General features: G+C 38.6%; 1 long non-coding RNA gene across 2 annotated transcripts; it reads right to left on the reverse strand.

Moving 5' to 3' along the window:
* Window positions 1-3,889: 3,889 nt before the first annotated feature.
* Window positions 3,890-25,246, reverse strand: LOC116593020. 2 transcript variants are annotated; one of them, XR_004286707.1, is made up of 4 exons: window positions 25,139-25,246; window positions 23,940-24,132; window positions 5,353-5,533; window positions 3,890-4,583 (listed from the first exon to the last, which is right to left on the reverse strand). It is a non-coding gene; the product is annotated as an uncharacterized LOC116593020 (long non-coding RNA). The 2 variants fall into 2 exon arrangements; XR_004286706.1 differs by having other exon boundaries at window positions 3,890-4,737.

Raw genomic sequence — 25,246 nt, forward strand, 5'->3', positions numbered from 1 at the left:
TGCATATACTTTACAGGCATCCAAAGACTTCATGAAGTTCACCCATGGATCAAGAATCCCTCGAGTAGGGCAAACATCCCCAAAGGCAGAATTTCACCCAGGAACAATCCTAGTAGATGGCTGAGCAGATCTGCTTGAATATTTCTAGTGAATGAATAAACTCAGTCCATTTCAGAGCTTTCTCTTCCCCTGTTTGTAAGGAAACTTTCTGGAAAGTTTATTGGGGGTTAAAATCTGTTTGCCTATAGTTTTCAGTTGATTCTAGGTCTTCAGTACCCAAAAATATCTCCCATATCCCTCCAAATCTTTAATTTTCCATGCTATATGTTTATAATTTTTCCTTTTATTGTGTGTCTTCCAGACTTCCTTGGTATCCTGTTCAGCTTTCTATAGACACCTTTAGAGTTTTTATTTAATTTTCTTTCCTTAAGATGAATAACATTCTTTATATGTGATTTGAATAGCCCGTGTCTTGGTTATTAGAAATTTGTTTTCATTAAGGGCATCCAATTTTGACTGAAGTCTTGGACTTGCTATTTGCTAGCCATTTTGTCCTGGTGGTGGTTACTTAACCTCCTCCATTTTGTCCTCTGGAATAAAAAGGAATAGTTATCTTATCATTGTGAGTTTGTTATCTTAGACATACTAGGTGCTCAATAAATGATAGCTGTAATTTTTATTAATTCGGATTAAGATTATTTGGGACATTTTGGAGTTTACAATTAAGGATGGACAATAAAAATCTCCAAAATAATTTTTTAAAGATGTACTTATTTATTAGAGAGAGAGAGAGAGAGAGAGAATGAGAGAAAGGAGCAGAGAGGAAGGGAGAGAGAATCTCAAGCTGACTCTGTGCTGAGCGTGGAGACCAATGGGGGACTTGATTCCAGCACCCTGAGATCTCAACCTGAGCAGAAACCAAGAGTTGGGTGCTTCACTGACTGTGCCACTAAGGCACACCTCCAAAATATTTTTAACCAGTATTTAACTTGCCGAATCTTACCCCCAGGTGACATTATTTTTTGTTTTTATTTAAATGCAGAATTTCATAATTACATGTATTGCCAAATGTTAACATATTGGGTTTGGTCCACATGCCAGGCTCCTAAGAAATTACTGAATCCTGATCCTGTCATCCAATGTCCTTCCTAGTTTTGTGGTCTCCACTCAGTGCAGGACAGAGGACCACCTCAACAGCACATATTAGCTGCTTCTCCCCAAGCTGATCTTAATTCATGAAACAACTCTCTGTCAGGATCAGTGTTTGTCATGTATCTTGTTGACAACATGATACCCTATGCATTTGGGACTCCCCTGACCGAACCACCAACACGCCCCCATAAACAAAACAACAAACAAATAAAAAAGTAGAAAATGATATTAGTGTGGTATAAATTGTTCTGCATAAAGTCACCATGTCTCTTTATCTGAGTTCATTCCAAGTCCCCTAAGTCATAATCAAACTATGTGAAGAAGGCGGGGAATATCCTTGATTTGTACAGAGCCAAACAGATTTTGAGGTCCTTCCCTAAATGTACACCGGATCACTTCTTTGACTTATAAATCAGAGTGAAGCCAGTTTCAAGGACAAATAAAGGGAGAAAACCCGTGTCTTCAAAACGTGGGCCAGTTCTGCAAATATGGCGGCTGTCTGTTCTTCCAGAGAAACTCACGGAGCATGGTGGTGCAGCTCCTTAGACTTGCTAAGGAAAAAGAGGGTAGCTAGGTGAGCTTTCTTTTTTTGCTAGATGCTCTAATCCTCCCCAAGCTCAGGGATAGGGAGAAGGAGAAATAATTAGCTATGCATCCTTTCCAAAAAAATCTGCTAAACTAAAACTCTCCGAGAAGTTCAACAACCTTTATGAATGAAATTTTTAAGAACGTTTTTAAGATGAATTTTCCACACATCTTTTTGTGATTTTAAAAAAAAGAAGAAGAAGAAGAAGAAAAAGAAAGAAAGAAAACTCAATGCTAATTCCCTTTGCATGAGCTCAGTCTATTTCGCTCTTGCCTCCAGCTGTTGCATGCGTTAGGGTGATATTTGGAAGGACAGCTCATTCCGTTTGGAAGGTCATGCTGGGGAGTGCGGAAGAGGAGAGGCAGAGATGCCAGACAGGCGGGCGAGCCAGCAGACACACGTGGACCGGGCTCAGTGAGCTCCTCTTACGGTTGGAGTGTCGCTGCCTGAAATGAAATCCGAGGATCTGGCCTCGAGAGTGCAGGAGGACCGTGACCTCTCTGTGAACTTGGCAGTGAACTCTCCTCCAAAGTGCTTTTGCTCGAGGTCCCTGACACTCCACAGGCCCTTTGCTTTGAATTTAGATTAATTGAGAGCTCTGTTAATCTAGTTGAGTGCACCTTCCCAACCCCTGCCATCTACAAATACAAGGAATTTTTAAATGTTTTCTTTTTTATTAAAGTCTGTCCCGAAGGTACGGTAAGGTAGGATATGAAAATTTTCACTTTCTTCAGAGGAAGATGCAATGGCCAATCAACGTATCTCTTATCTTAACCTTAGCTTTTACTTAAAGCAAGTAACAAATGTCCAAAAAACATCTGGCTTTCATTTCCTGGATAAAATGCAGAATGAATTAAATTCCCCAAATACATAAACTTCTCCCTAAAAATTAGCACATGGAATAAGGTGATGATCTTTTCATATAAGTATTCGGTATACAAAAAGAATGACCCTCTTAAGAACACGTAAATAGTATCCTAGGATGTAGCAAGGAATTAATCGAGCTCTCCAAATTCCCTCATTATCAGGAATGCATTCCACTGTGGAAGAAATTGGCATTCTGAGTCTATAGGGCTTCTTTGTAAAGGTGGTTCTTTTGGATCATCTATGCTTTTTTCTGAAAAGACAGTACCTAGGGCTAGTGTGGCCTAGGGCCATGCTACCTTCCATTCTTAGGGCTCAGGTTCCTGATCTGAAAAATACAATGTGGTGACTTCCTACCTGGCATACTTGTGAGTTTTAGAGACATCACATAGGCGCATGGTTTCTGGCACATAGGATACACTTATCAAATTGCTGGCTGGCTCTTCTTCTGATTAAAAGATAATTAGAAACAATGTCTTTGCAGACACCCCCGCCTTAGAGAAATTTTGCAGCAGAAAACAACTGGGGGATCCCCTTTAGTGAAGTGGTCTTGTGGTCAGTACCTCTGGAAACTTATCCAAAAATTCCCCTTGAGCTGATCCCTGCTGAACCTGTTATATGCTGACTTTCATTAATTTTAAGAAATACTGTTGATTGAATTTTAGAGATCATGGAAATCATTGATTCAAAGTGGTTTTCCTCCAGATCTATCTGGGATTTGTAAGGACTTCAGCCATTTCCTAAATGTCACAAAGTAGTCTGGCACAGAGTGATTTTATTTTATTTTATTTTGAAAAATATTATTTATTTGACAGAGAGAAAGAGAGAGAGAGAGAATTAGAAATCACAAGCTGGGGGCAGTGGCAAGGAGAGGGAGAACCAGACTCCCTGCTGAGTAGTGAGCCCTGATTCAGGGCTCTGTCCTAGGGTCCTGAGATCATGGCCTGAGCCGAAGGCGGACACTTAACCAACTGAGCCACCCAGGTGTCCCTAAAGAGATCTTTGGCTCAGGATAGGCTACCAGAATCCAGGAGATGGGGGAAAGATGGGCCCACAGGAGATGGTCTGAGTTTGTTTTGTGCCAAGATAGATGCTTTTGCTGATAACGTTTCCCCAGACCACAGGGCAGTGAGTCATTACTGGCCTAATCCAATTTGCTTAGAAGATACGAATTACATTGAAAACCCAGCTATTTGATGAAGGTCATCTCATGCTCCTTGAGGTCGCACACAACAGCAGCAACAAAAAGTGATGATAACGTAGACAGGCAGAGGAAGAGACCTAGGAAACAATATTCTTGAACTTGTGTTTTCATTTATGGACATGGAAAAAAAAAAGATGAAGGAAACATTTGGAATTTTCACTTCTTCCCCCAAGCTCCTGCATCAGCCTCTTCGAGATTACAAAAATCAGCAGATTCCATGGCTGGGCTAAATGTTTTGAAGCAGTGATTCATTGATCATTTCCTCTCACTTGACATGTTTAACCAGACTAAATCAATACTTCCTAGAGGGGCAATGGCTTTGTAAAAAAAACAGCCACACAACTGGGTGACATGAAGCACCTCCAGGATAAAAGAATCCTGTAGACAAATTCCTTCTTTATCTCTTACTGGATCTGTGAATATCTTTGATTCAGACTCATAGGTGTGTGGCCATCTTGAGTTATTGAATTCATGAAGGTCAGGACACAAAAGATTTTTTTTTTTCATTCTTCAGTGCATTAACTTGCCAACCACATGGTCTTAAATGACAGACACCAACGAAGACAAAGAATCTTAGTTTTAAATGGAGCAGAAGAGGTTGAAAGATAACTATGTCAAGCATCCAAAGAGCCATCCCCCCACTTTTCTTAATAAAGAATGCACATAATTCCAGCATATTTAGGGAACAGTGCCCTTGCTTAACAAATTGACGTCACACCAGCCCAGTGTCCGCTCCCAGGCTTTATTCCTGGCAGTTCAATGAGTGCAGTATTTCAACTGGAGAACGTGCAAAGAACAAAAACAAAGGGTGTTTTTTAAAAAATTGTAATCCCTTCCGAGAAAACATGAAGGGACAATCACTTCTTCACGTGGATTGTCCCCTGGATTCAAAACTGTGCAACCAAAGGCAGTTTCAGAGGGACAGATGGCCCTGGCTGTTAAGAGGGAAGGGGGCGGGAAAAGGAATAAATGAACACACTGTTTTCTGTATCAGCAAACAATAGGAATGAGCCAGCCACCATTGAATCAGAGAGTACCTCTAAACATACCTTGACTTTCTTAATACAGAGAGATCTACTTCTTCGTTAGCCAGTCTGTGCACATGCACAGAGACGCCTGCCTGCCTGCCCACCCTTGAACCTAAGGATGCTGCTTCTCCCAGAGGAACTGCGTTTTGGCCGGGTGCACGCAGCCGTCCCTGAGACTTGACAATGCCACTCGTGAAAACCAGTAAGGGACTGTTGAACGAGGTTGAGGACGTGCATCGCACTGGTTTCCTTGGGTCGAATCGCACATTTGGACGGGTGTGGTCAAGTGCACAGGGCACGCAAGGACCTTGCTTCCCCTCCGGGCTGTGGGGGATGGGGCTGTGGGGGATGGAGCCATGGGTCGTGGGATGGCGCCCGGGGGGTGAGGAAAATCCATTTGAACGCTGCTGTCTGCTGCGTGGGGCTGAGGCCTGCCAGCTTTTGTTTACTCCTTCTTACACAAGAATATCGCAGCTGTTTCTTTCCGTAAAAAGGAGGAGAAGAATATAGCCACCTACCTCATATTTTCCCCTCCTCCAAATGTGTGGGGAGCCCAACAGCTGTCCTGCCAAGTCCTGCCACTCAGGATTGGATAGCTCTACATGAGCAAGAGTGGAGTGGGGACGCTGAGATTGCTGGCTGGCGTGAGGTGGCAGGTGGGAAGGAGCCGGTCTCCTAATGGGCTCACGTGGTGTGCTCCTGCGGGGATTGAATCAAAAAAGAAAAAAAAAAAAAAAGCATTTAAAGGAGGCAATGAAGGGAAGTTGAATACACACGTCTTGCATTTCATACTTACAGATCTGAATGGCCGTGAAGCATGAATTCACTGGCTGTTAGTACTGGAAGGGATTTGAAAGGTCCTCTTGTCTGGGAGTTTTCAAATTATTTTTAGCAGCGGACTTTTTTTTTTTTTTTTTTTGGCCCAAGCACATCTTAGCCCAGGAGTATCATATCATAAACGGAAATACCTACATAGAACAAGCAGGAACATCAGTGGGAAAAGTGGGATCTAAGAAATGCAGCTCTGGGAACACATGGACTCGGCACTGGAAACCCAATAGGAGTGGTGGGGACTGTGGCAAACTGGCTGGGCCTGTTTGGGGTGTGCCAGCTGCCACCCCCTTCCAGCATACTGCCACCTGTGCCAGGTGGGGACCCCTTCACCCATTCATCCCTTTAATTATTTCATTCATTTCCTAAGTCCTTACTACATACCACGTAGAGTTTTATGCATACATAAAATGGATAAGATCCCTGTTCTCGGAATGCTTATACTCCAAGGTAGGAGGCAGTTAATAAAAAGGAAAATGCATAAAAATGTATGTATTTGTAAGTTGTGAAATACCCCAAGAAGAAAAGTAAAGCAGGGTAAGGGATAGGGAGTAACTGAGAAAGGAGGCATTAGAGAGAACTATCTGGAAGGGACTTTTAAGGGAATGCATTATAGCAGAGAATTAAGTGATGGGAAGAAATGACCCGTGTGAGGATCTGGGGGTATGGCGGGGTGGGGAACATCCCAGAGAATAGAAAAGGAGAGGGTGGGCATTCTGAGGCAAACTTTGCTTTCACCCACCACCCCTTCTAACTAAGAACCATTTGGAAGTCTGCCCCGGTTCAAACTCTTCTGTGTACCTTAGACAGGAGACCAGAGAGGTAAAGATGCTTGTCCAAGGCTACACAGGGAGGCACTGTGACTGGAGCCCAGATATTTCAGCTTCCATCCAGTCCAGTGCTCTTTTTCCTATCAAGTGTGTGCACTCATCATTTTCTTTCATGCCCCAAGAATGGGGTAGTCTTAATAGAGTCGACATGACTAAGGCTTAAATGACTAATGAACAACAACGCAAAAAGTATCAATTTCCAGTTGGGAATTCAAGGAAATATCTAACTTTTCCTAGAAGTCTGTCCTAATTAACCTAGTCAATTTCTACCCTGGGGTATAATTCTAGGTTGTGTATAGCCTTACCATCTTTCTGTGCTTTTTGCAAATATGATTAATATTTAAGTCATTTACTCTTATCCAATAAATTAAATCCCACAGCAACCAAAGAGTCTAGAATACAGAAAAAAAAAAAAAATCCAAGTTACCGGTGAAGAGAACAAAAATTATCAGCTAAGTCTGACCAATTTCAAGAGGCATGTTGATTTTTTTAAAAAATATGCTCAAATTATCCAGTTATCTCACATCCCTAGTTTACTTCCCTCTCAAAAGTTAGGTCAGCTGAGAGATGAAATACTGGTCTTTGATTATCTCTGGGTTCAGAGAACAGAATACAGGAGTTTGCTTCTGCTCAGTCAACCCATTACTAGTTCTCCAATTAGCCAGACATTAAAGTCAGGTAAAAAAAAGAATATTGACCTATCAGAATGGATAAAACATTATGGCGGGCTCCTCCTTCTCCCACTTTCCTCCTCTGCCTGAGGCTACAGCCACAGCGGGGATGGCTTCCATCTGTGTTTAAAGGAACGCGACTTACAGATTGGTTCCAAGACAAAAAAATGCACCTTCATCTTCTGCAACAGGTATAAAATGTACCCCGATAATAACCTACAACTTCTCTCTTCATTTCTTAAATACAAATAAAATTTGCTTTTCATTACAAAAAATACATATAGGTTGAAGAATCAGAGAGAAGCTCACTCAAAAGAATCTTTTGTATTTAGTTTTCCCTTCTAGTCAGTAGATGTGAAAGGCAGTGTCATGTCCCACTCATTGAAATCTTTCGAAATGCCATTAGACTTTTCCGAATCGTCTAGATAACATGAAAGGAAATCAATAGAGATCCTCCCAGGTGAAAGGAGTTTGACTAGTTAGTGTGTCACTCATTTTGTTTAACCAATTAGAAGGCAGTCAGTTGTTAGATATTGGTTATGTTTCATTCTTAGGCATTTATACATGCTTCTGTGGCAGATTTTGTTTAGTAAACATCAATAACAATGGCAATGCCCAAGGAGGAAAAACAACCTATAAAATTATAGTCTAGGTTTCCCTTTTATTGAAAGTACAGAGGAAAATTATCTTGAGATAAGCATGGACCATTTATGGGACATGTCTCAGAAATATTTGTTTTTTTTTTGTATGTGTGCTTTGGGTTGATGCTGATTTAGTTAAATCTCTGAATTATTTTATTAAGCATTTAATTTAGTGAGTATCTACAGTAGGGGAGGTAGGAAAACGTGGGTATAATTTATACAGTTGCTTACAGTGTTCATAGAGATTGGACTAACCCATAAACTAACGTAAGTGTCATCAAGTTTAAAATTTGTGTTATGAAAATTATAAAGGGCTAAAATAACTAGGGAAGAGTTTATGGAAAATGAAGTTTGGATTGGGTCTGAAATCATAGGTTAGGATTGGATTTGTGGAGAGAAAAGAAACCTGGCAAAGAGACAAGCATGACAAAGCCACAAGGCAGTAGCAAGCCTGCCCAGTACATGAAGGAAGGGGGTTGGGAAATGACAAGATCGGAGTAGAGAGGATGCCTGACAGATACTAGTAAGGCATACTGGGGAGAAACTTGGATCCTGGGAAGAGAAACTTGTGTTGTTCTAAGAGGCACTAGAGAAACCTTGCTTGGTTTCTCTAGCTTGGAGTTAGAGATGCTGGTGGTGATAATGCAGAAAAAAAATGTGAGGGACATAGGATCAAAATTTCAAAAATCACTTGGAAGCTTACTGCAACATTCCTGCATAAATGGCTCCCAAAGGGTGGTAACAAAAAGAAAAGAGGTCTAAAAAAGAACGTGGCATGATGCTTAACTCTGTCCTACATTTATTCACAGAGATGGATTGGATACCTCTCTGTGCTATAGATATAAACACGTAATACCATCTCTCCCCTATGGGTTGTAAAGTCTAGAAGACTGTGATCAGGACTGAGGTTGAGAACCCGTATGTGGGTCTTTTAGGAAAGTGGTATGTCAAATGACTCTTGCAGAAAGTGAGACAGAGGGCCAGACAAATAAAATACTCAAGTCCTTGGGCTATTCTTTTATCCTTAGAGAGCCTGGTCATCCTGTAGGAAAACAACCAAGGAGTGAGATAATGCTTGGTCAGCCTGCATGTCCATCAGCCTTGGAAATGGCTAAAGGTTGACCTCTGAACTCTCAAAACCCCACTCCCAAGTGCCAGCGATCTTTTCAGTATCAAAACTGGTGGGAAAAACTCTGGACCAGTACTCATATGTCTCCTGACTGGAGTCTTGACTCTGACACTTGCTTAGTAGTATGATCTTGGGAAGTCATTTATACTTTCAAAAATCTCATTCGGTTTCTTCATTTTTGAAACTGAACTAAGACCAGTTTCCTGGCAAACTCAGAGGATTGTCAGGAGGATCGAGGGAGAAATACTTATTAAGGTCACTAGAGCGCTATGATGACAGTGGGCCCCAAAGAGAGTGAAGAAGGCCACTTGCCCTGTTCTGGTTATCAGGGAGTGATTTTTTAAAAAAAGATATGTAAGAATCATTCTCATGCTAGGAATTTTAAGCCTTGATCTAAAGAAACAACTCTGGTCTAGTGATGTGTTAGTTAAATGTTTTTGCTGGGGAATGTCTTTTTTAGCTCCAAATGAAAATTTGCATAAATCTTCAACATATGAGACAGAGAAAACAGGGAATCATTTTTAGCATAAAGATTTTTTAAAATAATTTTTAAAATTTACTTGTTAGGAAATCCATTGATGGGAATAATGAAATTGTTTCAAGTAACATGAAATTAGACATGGAATCATATCCACTTCAACCTCCAATTTTATATTCTTTTACTTTGGTTGCAGTATCAAGACAATTGTCATTCACATAGATAAGTAGCTAAAAATGGCAATAATTAGCTTTATCAGTTTACCTTGAATTCTCTGCAAAATCTTTAAATAAACAGAACAGGAAAAGCTTTGCTTCAAAGTCTGAGCACAAAAAAAGTTAACAGACAGGAAATGTTAATACAAAGAGGAAGAAAAAAGGTTAAATTTGGTACACACTGCTTGGGTATAAGTTTTGTTTTATTAATGTGTTTTAAATAGTAAAATGCTTCAACAGCAATTGTTTGGATCAAATACCTGTGGAACTGTTATAAGAACTCTCTGGAACCTTAAGCGTCTACAGAATTGTGTTTGAAGCTGGCCATGGGCATTGAGCACAGGATACTGTTCTAAGCACTATTTGTGTTTTATTTCTTAGTTCTCATAACCACTGTATGAGGTGGAGGAGACCCTGAGACTCACGAAAGTTGAGTGACTTTGCATAGAGCACACAGTTGGAAAATAGCTCAGGCAAGATTCAAACCCAGGTTGTTTGAATCCAGGGTCTTAAGCCCTGGAGGAGGAGAATGGATTTATCTCTGGCTATGCAACTTAGTAGTCAAGCAGTTTCAGTTTTCACACCAATCAATTACAGATCTGTTGTGAAGCTTAATTATGACACTATCTGAAAACCTGTGCATTTAGTAGGTGTTTAATAGATGTTTGCTGAGTCTGAATTTACCCTATAGCCATAGGGTACACAGAATCCTTTAATATGGCGGTTGACAATCTACAGCCACAATATCTGGCCTGCAGCCTAATCTTATAAATAAAGTTTTATTATAACACACCTATTCGTGTATATTTCTGTATTGTCCATGTAGTTGTGACAGAGATTGTGTGACTCACAAAGTTTGAAATAGTCACTCTTTGGCCTTTTACAGGAAAACTGTGCCCATCCTTGGTCTGATATAATGACTATATTTTCTCTCAATGTCTTGAAACATGGAACCATCTCAGATAGCAATTCAGGTGCCTACAGTTGAAGGGGGGGATGGGTCCTCACTCATGCACCTGCATATGGTCGGGACTGGTGAGGTTGTTTTGGGCAAGTAAGTGCTCTCTGTGCTACCATACTTTCCCTGCTCAGTCTACCAATACATCTCGGTCTGCATCAACATGTTTTTAGCATGTTTTATATATTGTAAAACATAGCTATGTTTGGGTGCCTGGGTGGCTCAGTGGGTTAAGCTTCTGCTTTTGGCTTGGGTCATTATCTCAGGGTCCTGGGACTGGGCACTGCATCTCTGCTCTCTGTTCAGCAGGGAACCGGCTTCCCCCTCTCTCTCTGTCTGCCTCTCTGCCATTTGTGATCTCTGTCTGTCAAATAAATAAATAAAATATTTAAAAAGCAAACAAACAAAAAACATGGCTATGTTTATTGGAGAGATTTTTTTAAAAGATGGGATTAAGAAATCAAGCTACTGATAGCTCAGAAATCATTTAACACTTTAATAATTGTTGGCAAAATTCAGGAATTTTTTTTTTTTAAAGAAAAAGTTGGGCTATTCTCCATCATAAATGAACACCAAACAAAGAAATAGTATTACATTGGGTGTTACTTACGTTAAATAAAGGAATTATTTCCTTTGGGTTTAAATTGTTGTTTGTGGAATTTCTTAAGGAACACATAATTGGAGAGAAGTAGAGAAGCAATACAGGTTCTGCATCTCATTCTACAAAGTGGGCAGGATGCTTTTGGTCAAAAAAGTTCCATATTATCTTGGTTAATCAGATCACATTGACAGTTTCAAGCCTCATCTTCCATTTCTATACCTATTTGAAGCTGACTAGGAAGTGAACATTAGCAGAAGAGATTCTATGTTTCACAAAAGCTCAGTAATCACTCCCCTACCTACAACCTCAGTGACTTGTGTCTGTGGGTGGTTTCCCCTACCTATAGAAGTATATTTGTGTTTAGAATATAAGGCTATAATAGTGATTTTTAAGCATATAAGGCAACAACTAAAAACTTGGGGAGAAATTCCTTTCATTCATTCATTCTACAAATATATATTGAGCGCTAATGATGGACTAGCCACTGGTCATACATGACATCCAACTCAGACATGTTAGCAGTGCTGATGGAGCTGGGGAGGACAGATAAGAGGCACCACTTATTTATTTTTTTTCAAATTTTGATAAGCATAAAGAAAATGAACAGGGTGAAGTGATAGAGAAAAACATGGTAAAAACAATGGGAAGTGACTATGGTGGTTGTGGAGGGTAGGTAGGAAGAAGGATCTGGCTGGATGTGCAAAGGCCCTGAGACATGAACAACCTTGGGATAATCAGTGAATTGAAAAGATGACTCTGCTTGGACAGAGTGGAATTAGGTGAGGTTGGAGAATGAATGAAAGATCTCCCAACCTATGTCAAGACAGAAGAACAAGTTAAAGTTTTGTATTTTTTTAAGTTAAAATATTGCTTGACTTACTATAAGAAAGACTGATACAAGAAAGCTTGTCTGGGTGAACCTTTGATGTCCCTTCTAAGTGACATTATTTCTCATCTATTTATCGTTGAAATCTCCAGCTAAGGGAAAGGTAGTGATTGTGTAATATGACACACCCTTTTGTGGATAATTATATAATGCCACTAGGGTAAAAGCATTTAGAGAGAGGAGGTAATTTCACTCTTTTCAGCCTGGAATTTTTAGTAGATGAAGACAAAACATTTTCGGATGTCTCCAATACATTGCCATCTCTGCAGAGAATCCGATTACTCTCCTTTCTCCCTTTTACAAAAGAGTCATGTCTCAATTTATCACACTAAATAAAAACATTTATGTAAACTTCGCAAACTGCATTCCTGAGAAACCACCAGAATCAAAAGGCAATAATTAATGCAGGATTCATGTATATATGTGTTATATTTAACTTGTTGCAATGCCACATATAGTGTTGCAATTTATGATGCTATCATAGTGAACCTGACAGGGAATTATAACTTCTGAGATGTTAGAATTTTGCAGATGATAATTTACGACACTATCTCTACATATAAAAATATGATCTCAGCAGGTATCCCAGGCCACGTTGCAATTTAGAGGAGTCTGAATAGAGTGATAAAATTATGATGATGATAATTATTAGAATGAAAGCCAGCTATCACTAAGCAACTGGACAGAATAGAGAAGTCTGGATTAATGATGCTTTAGAGCCAAGGAAGGAAATTGGTCCCTTCTGCATTATGGGTCACTCAACTTTGAAGGGCTTGGTTGTGAAATATGAGATGATAGCATGTATCCCATTAATATCACTTACCTTCAGAGAGGATCAATACAGAAATGGGAAAGGTAGAGTTTCAAGTTCTATAGTTTCCACCTGCAATTTCACTAGTAAATGGAAAAGCCGGGATTGATTACTTAGAAGATTAAACTATTACTAAAAAGCTGTTATGGTGAGTAGATTATATGTCTTTTGTAAGCATGCTATTCTGGGGGAGCATGTGTGGTGTCTTGGAAAGAGCAAGATGAAGAGCCAGAAGACTTAATCTGCTCACTGCAGATTAGTATGGCTTTGGACAAGTCACTTGATCTCTTCGTCAACTTCCTCATCAGTAAAATGAAGCCAGAATATATTACTTCTTTTGCCTACTTCACTAGAGTTTTTCAGTCAAAAGAGAACATTGGGTTATCTGTGAAACACTATACTTCTGCACTAATCATTATATATTGTTTTTCAGTGCAAATTAGGAGATTACTTGATGGTCACTGTAATGTATGTGCCTTGTCACACTTTTGGGACCCAAGGGACATCTGTACCTTAGGTGGTGCCACATTGAGGAAGAGGGGTTGTAGATGTACTTTACCTTTTTAATTATACTTGGTCTCAAAACAAACAAACAACAAACAAACAAATGAATTCTATCATTCTTCCTTTTGCTGCAGATCCTAAGGTGTGATTTGGAGAATAGAACATTTACAAGGAGAATAAAGCAATTAGGTAGGCTTTAATCAGTAAAGACTCTTTGGTACTCTCACTCAACGGTTAGAAAAATTATAAATATCACTGCCTATTGGACATCTCTTCTGGATGTCTCACAGATACTCAGCATGTCTGCAACTGAATTTATTTCTCTTCCCTTTCATGATGAACAATATGATCATCTCTATCATTGCCAAACCCAGCAACTTGGGAGTTAGTTCAAATTTTTCTTCTAGTTCAACTCCCACAGTACACCCAACATCAACCCCCTAAATTCCATTTCCTTAATTTATTGGGGAGCCATACATTCCATTCTATTCGTGTTGCCTCTGCCTTGATTCTGATCCTTATTTTTCACAGCAGAATTACAATAATAGTTTCCTAACTGTTCTCCTTTGTCTAGAACCCGCTCTTATATATAAACCATCCTCTTCAGTAATGGCAGACTAACTTTCTAAATTAGAGATTTGACCAAATTAGTCTCCTGTTAAGAATTTGGTAATGCTTCCCAGGGCTTCCAAGTCACAGTATCTCATCAGATATGATTTTGTTTTCTGCCCCCCCCCATATCTATCCTCAGTCAAGCCTCATTAGCCATACCCTGAAGCATGTCCTCTGTTTTGTCAATATCATACTGTTTCATGCTTCTAGACTTTCACATATGATGCTGTCATAGCTTGGGAAATTCTTTTCCCCCTTCTATGCCTGGCTAACCATTGTTTAGTCTTCAAATTTCAGCTCTATTGCATCTCTTTCTAAAAGACTTCTTGTTGTCTATTCATTTTATTGTCACTTCCCTGGGCTCTGAGAATGCCCTGTGTACATCGTTACTGTATTCATAAATCCCAGTTAATCCTAATCTTAATGTTTTCCTGTGTATTTCTAGATTCTAATACTGATGGGGTCATAACCTGGTACTCATTAATTCAACTTCTTCCGAATGGATGAATCAGCCCATTTAATACAGTGGCCATGTCAGAAGAGTAGAGTCATACCCTGACTGGGTGGAATGAGACAAGGGGAGCCAAACTCTAAAGGCATTTCCTGTGAAGGCATTGGAGTGACAATTTAAGGACGCAAAAGGGAACAAACTGAAAAAGAATGAGAAGGAAGAAGACCAGAAAAGTTCAGGATAAATCTTATAAAAATAGTTTCTAGCCAAGGGTTGACATGCCCACTAGTTATGGGAGCACCCTCAAAGTTATAAGATTACAGAGGACACTACGGTATTTTGCATTGTTCGAGAAAAGGAATAGTCAGTGCAAAGGCAAGAGTGTTTAAAGAACATAAAAAAAGGCCAGTTTGGCAGGAGCAGAGTGAGTGAGGGTGTTGGGCACTGAATTGCGTCCCTTCAAATATCACATATTGCAACCCTAACCTTCAGCATATCAGAATGTCACTGCATCTGGAGACAGGGCCTTTTAAGATATCATTAGGTTAAAATGAGGCCATGAGGATGGGCTCTGATCTTGTCTGACTGGTATCCTGACAAGAAGAGAAAATTTGGACATACACCACACTGAAGGAAAAATCACATGAAGAGTACTGCAAAAAGGTGGACACCTACCAGCCAAGAAGGAACACCTCAGAAGAAACAAAACCCATTGGCACTTTGATTTTGGGTTTCCAGCTTCCAGAACTGTGAGAAAATAAAGTTCTGTTGTTTCAGACACCCATTCTGTGTTATTCTGTTACGGTGCCCTAGCAAATTAATACAGAGGGGAAGAGTAGTAGATCTGGTCAGCAAAATAACAGGAGTTTGAGCAGAGGGTGTGGGGGAAAATTGTGCTGTGGGGCTCTGTAGGTCATTGTAAGGAGTTAAGATGGATATTATCATCTGACTTTTACCTTCATGGAGACTGGGAACTGACCAGGAGTCATACTGATAAGGCATTCAAAGTTGTCAACTGTGTAGGCGAGAAGGATATTGGGGATGCTTCCTTCCTTCCATTTAACACCTGTAAATAAATGAGATCCAAAGTGATAAAACAGGATCCCAAAGTGACCTGCCCAAGATGACAGAGTAATTGTGTATAAGAATAAGAATCAGGCATCCTGTACCCTTTACTACTTTGTGCTTGGAGAGAGATGCATTTGGCTCCTCAAGTAAAGAATATTATGCAAGTTCAATTGCATAATATTTGGGGAAGGTTGGATGTATTTGTGTGAGCATATATTAACACTCGAGTGAGTTATGGTAGCAACGGAATATTCTGTGATACTCTCAGCTGCCCATCCATGTCTCTGTGACTCAAGGACACATAGCTTAAAAGACTGGCAGGAACAAGTGGAAATTATTCATGGGCTCTAGTCACAGACTGTGTTTCCACAGATGTCCTTCATGGTGGATCATTTCATTGATAGAATAATTTTCAGAGATGACAATAGCAATGGCTAACCTCTAAACTATTCTCCAACAGGCTAGGAAAATGAGGATTTCTGATTTTAAGTTAATAAAGATTTTGTGTATGTGAGTGTATGTATATACATATATGTATACATACACAACATATGTAATTTGTATAATACATATATGACATGTACATATATATGTATATGTACTCTATCATATACATACTATATATGTTATATATTTCTATATACAATAGAGAAATATCAAACAAAGATAATAAAATATGTTTAACTGCATAAATATGCTTAATTAAGTCTGAAGAATGTTACATAGAGGTCTGAGTTTAAATCCCAATTCTGGTTCTTAACTAACTACATGAACTTGGAAGCATTAATGAACCTCATCAAGGTTCAATTTCCTCATCTGAAAAATAGGATCATAATCTTATTATTATCTAGCTCATAGGGTTGTGACCAGATTAGAGCAGATACTGGGCATCAGTCTCTTAAGATAATGCCTGGGTCACAGTAAGTGTTCAATTAGGGTAGCTTATTTTCATTAATTTTTTTTTCTCTTCTGCTTGCCTTGGTTTTAATTTCCTCTTCTTTTTCTAGTTTCCTAAGGTGGAAGCTAAGATCATTGATTTGATCTTTCTTCCTTTCTAATGTAGACATTTGATGCTATATTTTCCCTAAGAACTGGCCCCATTAGTTTCACTCCACAAATTTGATATATTGTTTTTATTTTCATTCAGACCAAAACACTTTCTAGTATTTTTTTGTGATTTTTCTCTTTCATCCATGGGTCAATTTCCAAATATTTGGAGAGTTTTACAGGTATATATTTCTGGTATTGAGTTCTAGCTTGATTTTCTTATGGCCAGAGAACATATTTTGTATAATGTTAATCCCCTTAAATGTATTGAGAATTGTTTTATGGCTCATAATAATGTCTACTTTATTTTATTGGATGCTCTATATGCCCTTGAGAATAACATATATTCTGATATTGTTGGATGGAGTACTCTATAAATGCTAATTAGGTCAGCTGTTGTTCTAGTGGCCAAGTATTCTGTATATTCACTGATTTACTGTCTACTTTTGCTATCACTTACTGAGAGTAAAGAGTTGAAATTTCCAACTATAATTATTGGAACCATAAAATGTCAGATAGTAACACAGCCACTCCAGAATTTCTTTGATTAGAGTTTGCATGGTGTATCTTTTTGCCATTCTTTTTTTTTTTTAATTATTAAAATCTATTTGTTAAGTGGTATCTTTCAGGCATCATACAGTTAGCTATTGCCTTTTTATCCAATCCAATAATATCAGTCATTTCATTCAAGTATCTAGACCTTTTACAATTAATGTAGTTATTGATATTATTGGTTTTAAATCTTCCATATTGCTATTTGCTATTTGTTTATCTTTTCTTATTTATTCTCTCCATTATTTTTTTGTATTAGGTGAGTATTTTTATTATTGTTTCATTTTTACTATTGGATGATTAGCTATAACTTTTTAACTTTTTTTAGCAGTTGCACTGAGGTTTACATTATATATTTTTAACTTCTCACAATTTGCCATTAAGTAACATTACAACACTTCACACATAATATAGGAACCTTACGGCATTGCATATGTGCAATTCCTGTTTGATCCTTTCTGTTTTGTTGCCAAACTTTTCACTTCTATTTACAACATAAAATCCAGAATTCACTGATTTTATTTATTTATTTTTTTTGAAGAGCTGCCTGTCTTCTAAAGCGGCTGGAAAAGACAGAAAAAAAATCTGTTCTATACTGACCCAAATTTTATCTATTTCTGGTGCTCTTTATTCCTTTATGTAAACCCAAATTTCTGCCTTTTGTCATTTTTTATCTGTCTAGAGAATTTTCTTTAATATTTGTTCAAGTGAACATTTGCTGGTAATGAATCCTCTCCCCTTTTGTTTGTCTGAAATTTTTATGTGGCTTAAATTTGGAAAGATATTTTTACTTTTTAAAGAACTCTTGATTGGTGTTTTGTTTTGTTTTGTTTTTGTCTTTCGGTATTTTAGATGTTTCTCTGACATCTTTTGACTTGAACAGTTTCTGATGAGAAGTATGCCTTCATCCTTTTGTTCTTTTTTATGTAATTTGTCTTTTCCTCTTAGTTGCTTCCAAGATTTTGTCTTTAACACTGTCCCCCCCCCAAGCTCATTATGATTTTTTAAAAAAAGATTTTATTTATTTATTTGACAGAGAGAGAAAGAGAGATCACAAGTAGGCAGAGAGGCAGGCAGAGAGAGAGGGGGAAGCAGGCTACCTGAGGAGCAGAGAGCCTGACATGGGGCTTGATTCCAGGACCCTGAGATCATGACCTGAGCGGAAGGCAGAAACTTTAACCCACTGAGCCACCCAGGCGCCCCTCATTATGATTTTTTAAACTTTTTTGTAAAGATTGTTATTTTCTGCTGAAGATTCATTGAACTTCTTGGATGGTTGGGTTTATTTTTTGCAATTTAAATCAAATATTGTAATTTTCAATTTCAATTTTTTTTAAAGATTTTATTTATTTGACAGACGGAGATCACAAGTAGGCAGAGAAGCAGGCAGAGAGAGAGAGGAGGAAGCAGGCTCCCCGCTGAGCAGAGAGCCCAATGCGGGGCTCAATCCCATGAGCCCGAGACCATGACCTGAGCGGAAGGCAGAGGCTTTAACCCACTGAGCCACCCAGGTGCCCCTCAATTTCAATTTTAATATTTCAAATATTCTGCTCCCCTCTTCATCTCCTGGAACTTTAATTTCATGTATTTTATACACAATATTGTCCCATATCTCACTGATTTCTTGTTTTCATCAGTCTTTCTGTTTGTTTTAGATTTCTTTTTGCTCTATGTTCAAATTCACTGATATTTTCTTTTATAGTGTCTAATCTGCTATAAATCCATCTAATGGATTTTTTTACATCATATACTATATTTTTCTTTTCTAGGAATTCCATTTGGGTGTTTTTATCTTTAAAATTTCCCCTTATCATGCTCTTTTTTCCCCTACCTTATTTAACATTTAAAGAATATTTATATAAGATATTTTTACATACTTGCCTGCTGGTTCCATCATTTTGGGGTGTTTTTGTATTCTTTGATTTATTCCTGGATTAATTAATTGTGTTGTATTTTTGAATTAATATTAGATTATTTTTTTCCTGACATATGGTTACGTTACTTGGAAACAGTTGGATCCTATCCTGTAAGCTTTGTTAGAGTGGGTCTAGAGCAGTCTCCTTAAGCTATGGTTAATTTGCCCCATTAATGAGATAGTGCCCCACTGAGGATTCTACCCAGTGTTCACTGAACTATGACATATTTTCATTCTTGCTTTCAGGATAACAAACTAATCCCAGCCCTGTGTGAGCTTAAGGGGTTTGCCACCTACCCCTTTCTTGTATTTATTTCCCCAGTTTTAGTTAGTTGCTTCCCCTGAATGTGCAGATCATAACTCAGCCAATAATGTGAGGAAACCCTTCTCTGTATCTTTAGAGTGCAGCTTTCCTGTGCACAACTTTCTTCTTTTTGCTACTCACCCTTCAGAGACTAGCCTCCTGTATCCCTAAACTTCCATCTCTATCTCCTCAACTTATCAAGTCTGATGAACTACACTTTTGTCCCCTCTTGCCTGTGCTACAGCTGGAAACTTCCTATATACCAGTTAGCTGGTGAAATCACAGGGCTTTTAGGATGAACAACTTTCTTGATTTAGTCAGGACTATTTCACTTTTAGCACTGAAAGTCTCATGTTCTGGGAACTCTCTAAGTTCCAGGCAAACAAAGATGGTTGGTCACTCCTAGTCACATTGTTGCTTTCTTTATTTGGGAGATTGCAGTCCTGTACTAACTTTGGGTCAATATCTAAAAACTGTGGGACACACACACACACACATTTCGATATTCTATTTGTTTCAAGTTGTTCCTGTTTCTCTGTTTTGGTCAGAAGCAGAAACCCTGATTTATTTTTGGGTTCACTTATTCTTTTATGTGAAAAATTGGAGAAGACAGAAACAAAATTGGAAAGACCAGTTGAGACCTATATTATTACGGTCTTAGATGATGATGGCTTGGACACAAATAGTGATATATGTGATGGTTATTGGTGGAAGGAGTTGAGCTATATTTGAGATATATGTTAAGTAGGACAAGGTCCTAAAACAATTGATGAAATACTTTTTCTAAACTTACTTTGATAATCCAAATAATTGTAAACCCCATTACTGTGATTCAGCATATATTCTTTGATCTTGCCCACAAGGTTTCATAGGTAAGATCCCTAGGAATAAGGACCCATGCTCACTGGGCAGAGAATCTGGTAGTTGGTGAAAAACTTGGCAGAAAGGAGTCAGCAATTCATAGATGATGTAGAGTAAGAGGTTGCACTTCAGGGCATAGTAGTTGTAGTAGTTGGCATATTTGGGTCTCTCCCAGGAATGGAAATTCCCATGAAGTTTGTTGTCACCAGAAGGGAAGAGGAAATATGTGTCTAGGCCCAGTGGGCCATGTCCTTTGACATCTGATAGGTTCACAGCTACCTGGGCACAAAGTCTCTGCTAATCCTTATGCAGATGTTGGGCATCATGAAACTTTACCGAGGATCCAGGAAAAAAAATTATTTATATCCTCCATGTTTTCTTTCACATACTTCATCAAGATTTAGATGCTCTAATTAATTGAATGCAGACCGACTTTTTGGGAATGGAGAAAAGTGATAGCCTAAGAAATACCCATATGGGAACGTCTCATGGGATAACACAAGATTACATATAACTCTAACCTCTGTGGAAATGCCTCACAGGAAGGCCAAACAAATTCAATTGGCTGATGTCAGATCTTTCCTGAGTGAGCAGAGGAAAAAAATGTGGGGATTGGATGTCTGATACAGGGGAAGGAATCAAATCAAGGGAGAAAAGAGAAAAGAGGTGACTTTCTCAGGGGTTTTCATCCTCAACTGAAACTGACCAAGGAGAGAGAGAAAAAGTGACCAAATTTTTTTTTTCATGCTTTGTTGTGAATGCATATTTTTATTATGTTTTATAAAAATAAATCTCTCTTATAAGGCAACTTCGTGCTCAGGTGAATCATACATTTGTGTTAACAAATAGCTTTTCAGTGACAGAAATCTGGAAAAATGTCATAGAACAGGTCTCTCCAAAGAAAATTCTAGAGAACGAGGGACTGAAATAAGCAGATTAGAATATAAGATCTTCAGGGAAGGAACCACATCTGATATATTGAACTAACTGCCAACACTCAACCCTCATGCCTGCACATGGTAGGTGTTCAAAATATATTACTGAATAAAAGCTAAATTTTGAGAAATAAAAACATTGCATGGGCAAATGACTTTGGAAATGCTATATCCAACCCCCCTTTTTTCATATTTTTTTATTAACTTCTTTTCAGCACAACAGAATTCATTGTTTATGCACCATACCCAGTGCTCCATGCCATATGTGTTCTCCATAATACCCACCACCTGGCTTCTCCAACCTCCCACCTCCTGCCCCTTCAAAACCCTCAGATTGTTTTTCAGAGTCTATAGTCTCTCATGGTTCATCTCCCCTTCCAATTTCCCTGAACTCCCTTCTTCTCTCCATCTCTCTATGTCCTCCATGTTATTTGTTATGCTCCAACAAATAAGTGAAACCATATGATAATTGACTCTCTCTGCTTGACTTATTTCACTCATTTCACTCAGCATAATCTCTTCCAGTCCCATTCATGTTGATACAAAAGTTGGGTATTCATCCTTTCTGATGGAGGCATAATACTCCATAGTGTATATGGACTACATCTTCCTTATCCATTTGTCTGTTGAAGGGCAGAGATAGAAACTAGAGATACAGTAGAACGTATCAATGAAACTAGAAGCTGGTTTTTTGAAAGAATCAATAAGATCGATAAACCATTGGCCACACCAATCCAAAAGAAAAGATAGAAGGCTCAAATTAATAAAATTATGAATGAAAAGGGAGAGATCATAACTAACACCAAGGAAATAGAAACAATCATCAGAAGTTATTATCAGTAAGTTATTATCAGTTATTATCAATAAGTTAAACAACCTAGATGAAATGGATGCATTCCTGGAAAACTATAAACTCCCAAAATTGAACCAGGAAGAAATTGACCACTTGAATAGACCGATATCTAGTAACGAGATTGAAGCAGTGATCAAAAACCTCCCAAAACACAAGAGCCGGGGACCTGATGGATTGGATTCCCTGGGGAATTCTACCAAATTTTCAAAGAAGAAATAACACCTATTCTCCTGAAGCTGTTTCAAAATATTGAAACAGAAGGAAAACTTCCAGACTCTTTTTATGGAGCCAGCATTACCCTGATCCCCAAACCAGGCAAAGACCCCATCAAAAAGGAGAATTTCAGACCAATATCACTGATGAATATGGACGCTAAGATTCTCAACAAGATCCTAGCAAATAGGATCCAACAGCACATTAAAAAGATTATCTACCATGTTCAGGTGGGATTCATCCCTGGGCTGCAAGGATGGTTCAACATTCGCAAATCAATCAATGTGATAGAACAAATCAATAAAAGAAGAGAGAAGAACCACATGATCTTCTCAATTGATGCAGAAAAAGCATTTGACAAAATACAGCATCCCTTCCTGATTAAAATGCTTCAAAGTATAGGGATAGAGGGAAAATTCCTGAACTTCATAAAATCTATCTATGAAAAACCCACACCAAACCCCCTTTTTTGGTAAATTCACAACACATATTAACCTAGTAAAGATTCCTAAAAGACCTACAGTAAGAAAGCCTATTTATTTTTTTGAATAAACTAGTTTTTCACCAGTATCTTTGACTATAGAAATGTTGTTTTAAGGAATATCTGTTAGAATCCTGCAGAAATTTTTCTGTAATCCAATATATCTTTAAGGAGACAAAACTAATTGTAAAGATAAGAATTTGAAGAGATAACTGTGACATCATATTGCATCCTTGTTATGTTGAATCCTTACCACAAAAATACTTTCTATATTCAAGTAAAACTGGTTAATTGTCTGAGCTGGACTTGGAATGTAGTAAGTAGAAAGCCATTTTTATTTTGCTTCTGCCCCTTTGAACCTGATATTCACCTCTAACCCCCAGGTTCCACTAACCAATATAACTCTGGAAAGTTCTCCATTGGCTTTTCTGATTACCAAGAGGTAATAAATTAAAACAAAACAAACCCTTCAAACCCCACTTTTTTTCAAGGTAGTGAAAAATCTGGTGCAGTAGAAAGTCTAATCCATATGAACGTTAGCTGTTTCCTCTCACAGCTCGGTTATCACTCATGTTGGATGTCTGGGCCTAGGAGAAGGAGCCAGGTTGATTTTCTTACTTTCTTTTCTTCATATGGTTGCCATATTCCCTACCTGTGATTTCTGTTTTGTTCAGAGACAGGGAAAGTTGGTCAAGCAAGGGGAAGATGGAAAGGTGGAATAAACTTCGCTCGTGTTATTATAATCAGTCATGGTCCTCTGAATAGTGGACATCCCAACTGACTTTGCTCTCATGGGACATTTGGTGAGTCTCTTTTTTGAAGAAACCTCCCCTTTGTCTACTTTGTAGGGCATCTCTTAATCACTGTTCCGCTGACTTCAGTTAAGCCTTCTCAGCCTAGCCAGTTATGACCTCTTCATTCTCTTGGCTTCTAGTGGTATATCCCCTCAAATGGGGTCATATCACCCTTCCACACAATCTCTTATAAAATGACCCAATTTACCATTCTGATGTAGGTTCCCACCAAATTCTGAAGTGCTAATTATTCCCAACCTATCTTGGTCCTGGACTGAAAAAGGAGTAGTTCATGTCACAGTCCATGTGTTTTCAAATATGAGTTAGACATCAGTTCTTATGTCTCATACAGTCCTGAAGACATATATCAACCTCTGCGAGTGGTTCCACTATCTTTCTCTTTTGGTTTGGATTAAGGAAGAAATACATCTACTGGCATTGAGAATGAGGATGGGGACACTTACTATTGGTTATGGCTTCCAAATAATCTTCAGTGTCAGCTTCTTTAAAGTTGCACTTGAGGGGTGGTGACTGCCAAGGTGATAACATGGGTAGAACCACTTCCATAACCTCTTAGCAGGTCCCTTCATATGTAAGCTGCCACCTAGCTTTGTGAGTCTCCTTAGCACCAACTTTATTGGGCCTCTTCTGAAGCACCTAGACAAGAGAAAATGCCCCATTTAATAAACGCCCCATCTTCCCATTGCAGATGACTTAATATACTCAATCCACATGAATATCTCTTATGAGAAATGAGCAAGAGGAAACAAAGATGAAATAAGAACGAGCCAGGAGGCTTAATCATGTTTTCTTTTTAAAATAATGCATAAAGCCTACAAAATAAGAAAGAAAAAAAAATGGAAAGTGTTAGTTTTATGCACCAATTATGAGCTTCATATGGTGAGTTTTATAGCCATTAGAATGTGGACAGAGATTGAATTTCACTTGTAAGAGGCTCACTTTGCTCTACTGCCCAGTTCACGACCATCAGGCAACAAATTAATTTACCATATAAATACTTATCTCTGCTGGGCTTGCTCTTGTCCTCTGGCTTTTATTTGTGTTTGACATTTACAACAATACCTTTGTTTGCCTAGCCATCTCCTGTTGTCAACAGTGGTTCCAAGTGATCCCAAAGCTATTAAGGCCACAAGAAATGCTACTAGAGTGAGGAGTCCCAGGTAAAAAAAAAAGAAAAGAAAGGAAAAGAAAAGAAAAAGAAAAGATGGTTAATATGGAATGTCAACTCTCTGACCCACATTCAGGCATCTCATCTTAGGTAGAAGAGACATGGAAAGTAAATTGCCAGACTGTGGTATGCTTGGCTTTGCCTACTCACTGCCTCTTTATAAGTTGATTAGTGTCCATTATTTAAAAACCAAGAGTTTTAAGGACATAATTCTAACTGTTTCATTTCTTTTGAAAGCTCAGCTACTCAGGCAATAATGACCTGTGTCTCTTCATGGCAGGCAGCTGGGGCTGGGTAGCAGAAGATAGCTTTAGAGCAAACCTATACTTCCCAGTTGGCCCATAAGCCTCGGCCACTGGTGTTCTTGCCTGGTGCCTACAGACAGAGTTGTAGATGCCTCCTATTGTCCAAGTTTGGAGAAATCTTTCAAACCTTAGCCCTGTGCATTTTCAAAGGCAGGCTATTCCAACTTACCCCAAAGAGACTTCTTTGATCTGAATGGCTCAAACAATCCCTTAACCCCCAGATTGTTTAAAAGGTTATTTGATTTCTCTCTTCTATTCTCTGCCAGCCCATTCTCCC

Source organism: Mustela erminea, chromosome 6 (assembly GCF_009829155.1).
Source record: "Mustela erminea isolate mMusErm1 chromosome 6, mMusErm1.Pri, whole genome shotgun sequence".
Lineage (NCBI taxonomy): Eukaryota > Metazoa > Chordata > Mammalia > Carnivora > Mustelidae > Mustela > Mustela erminea.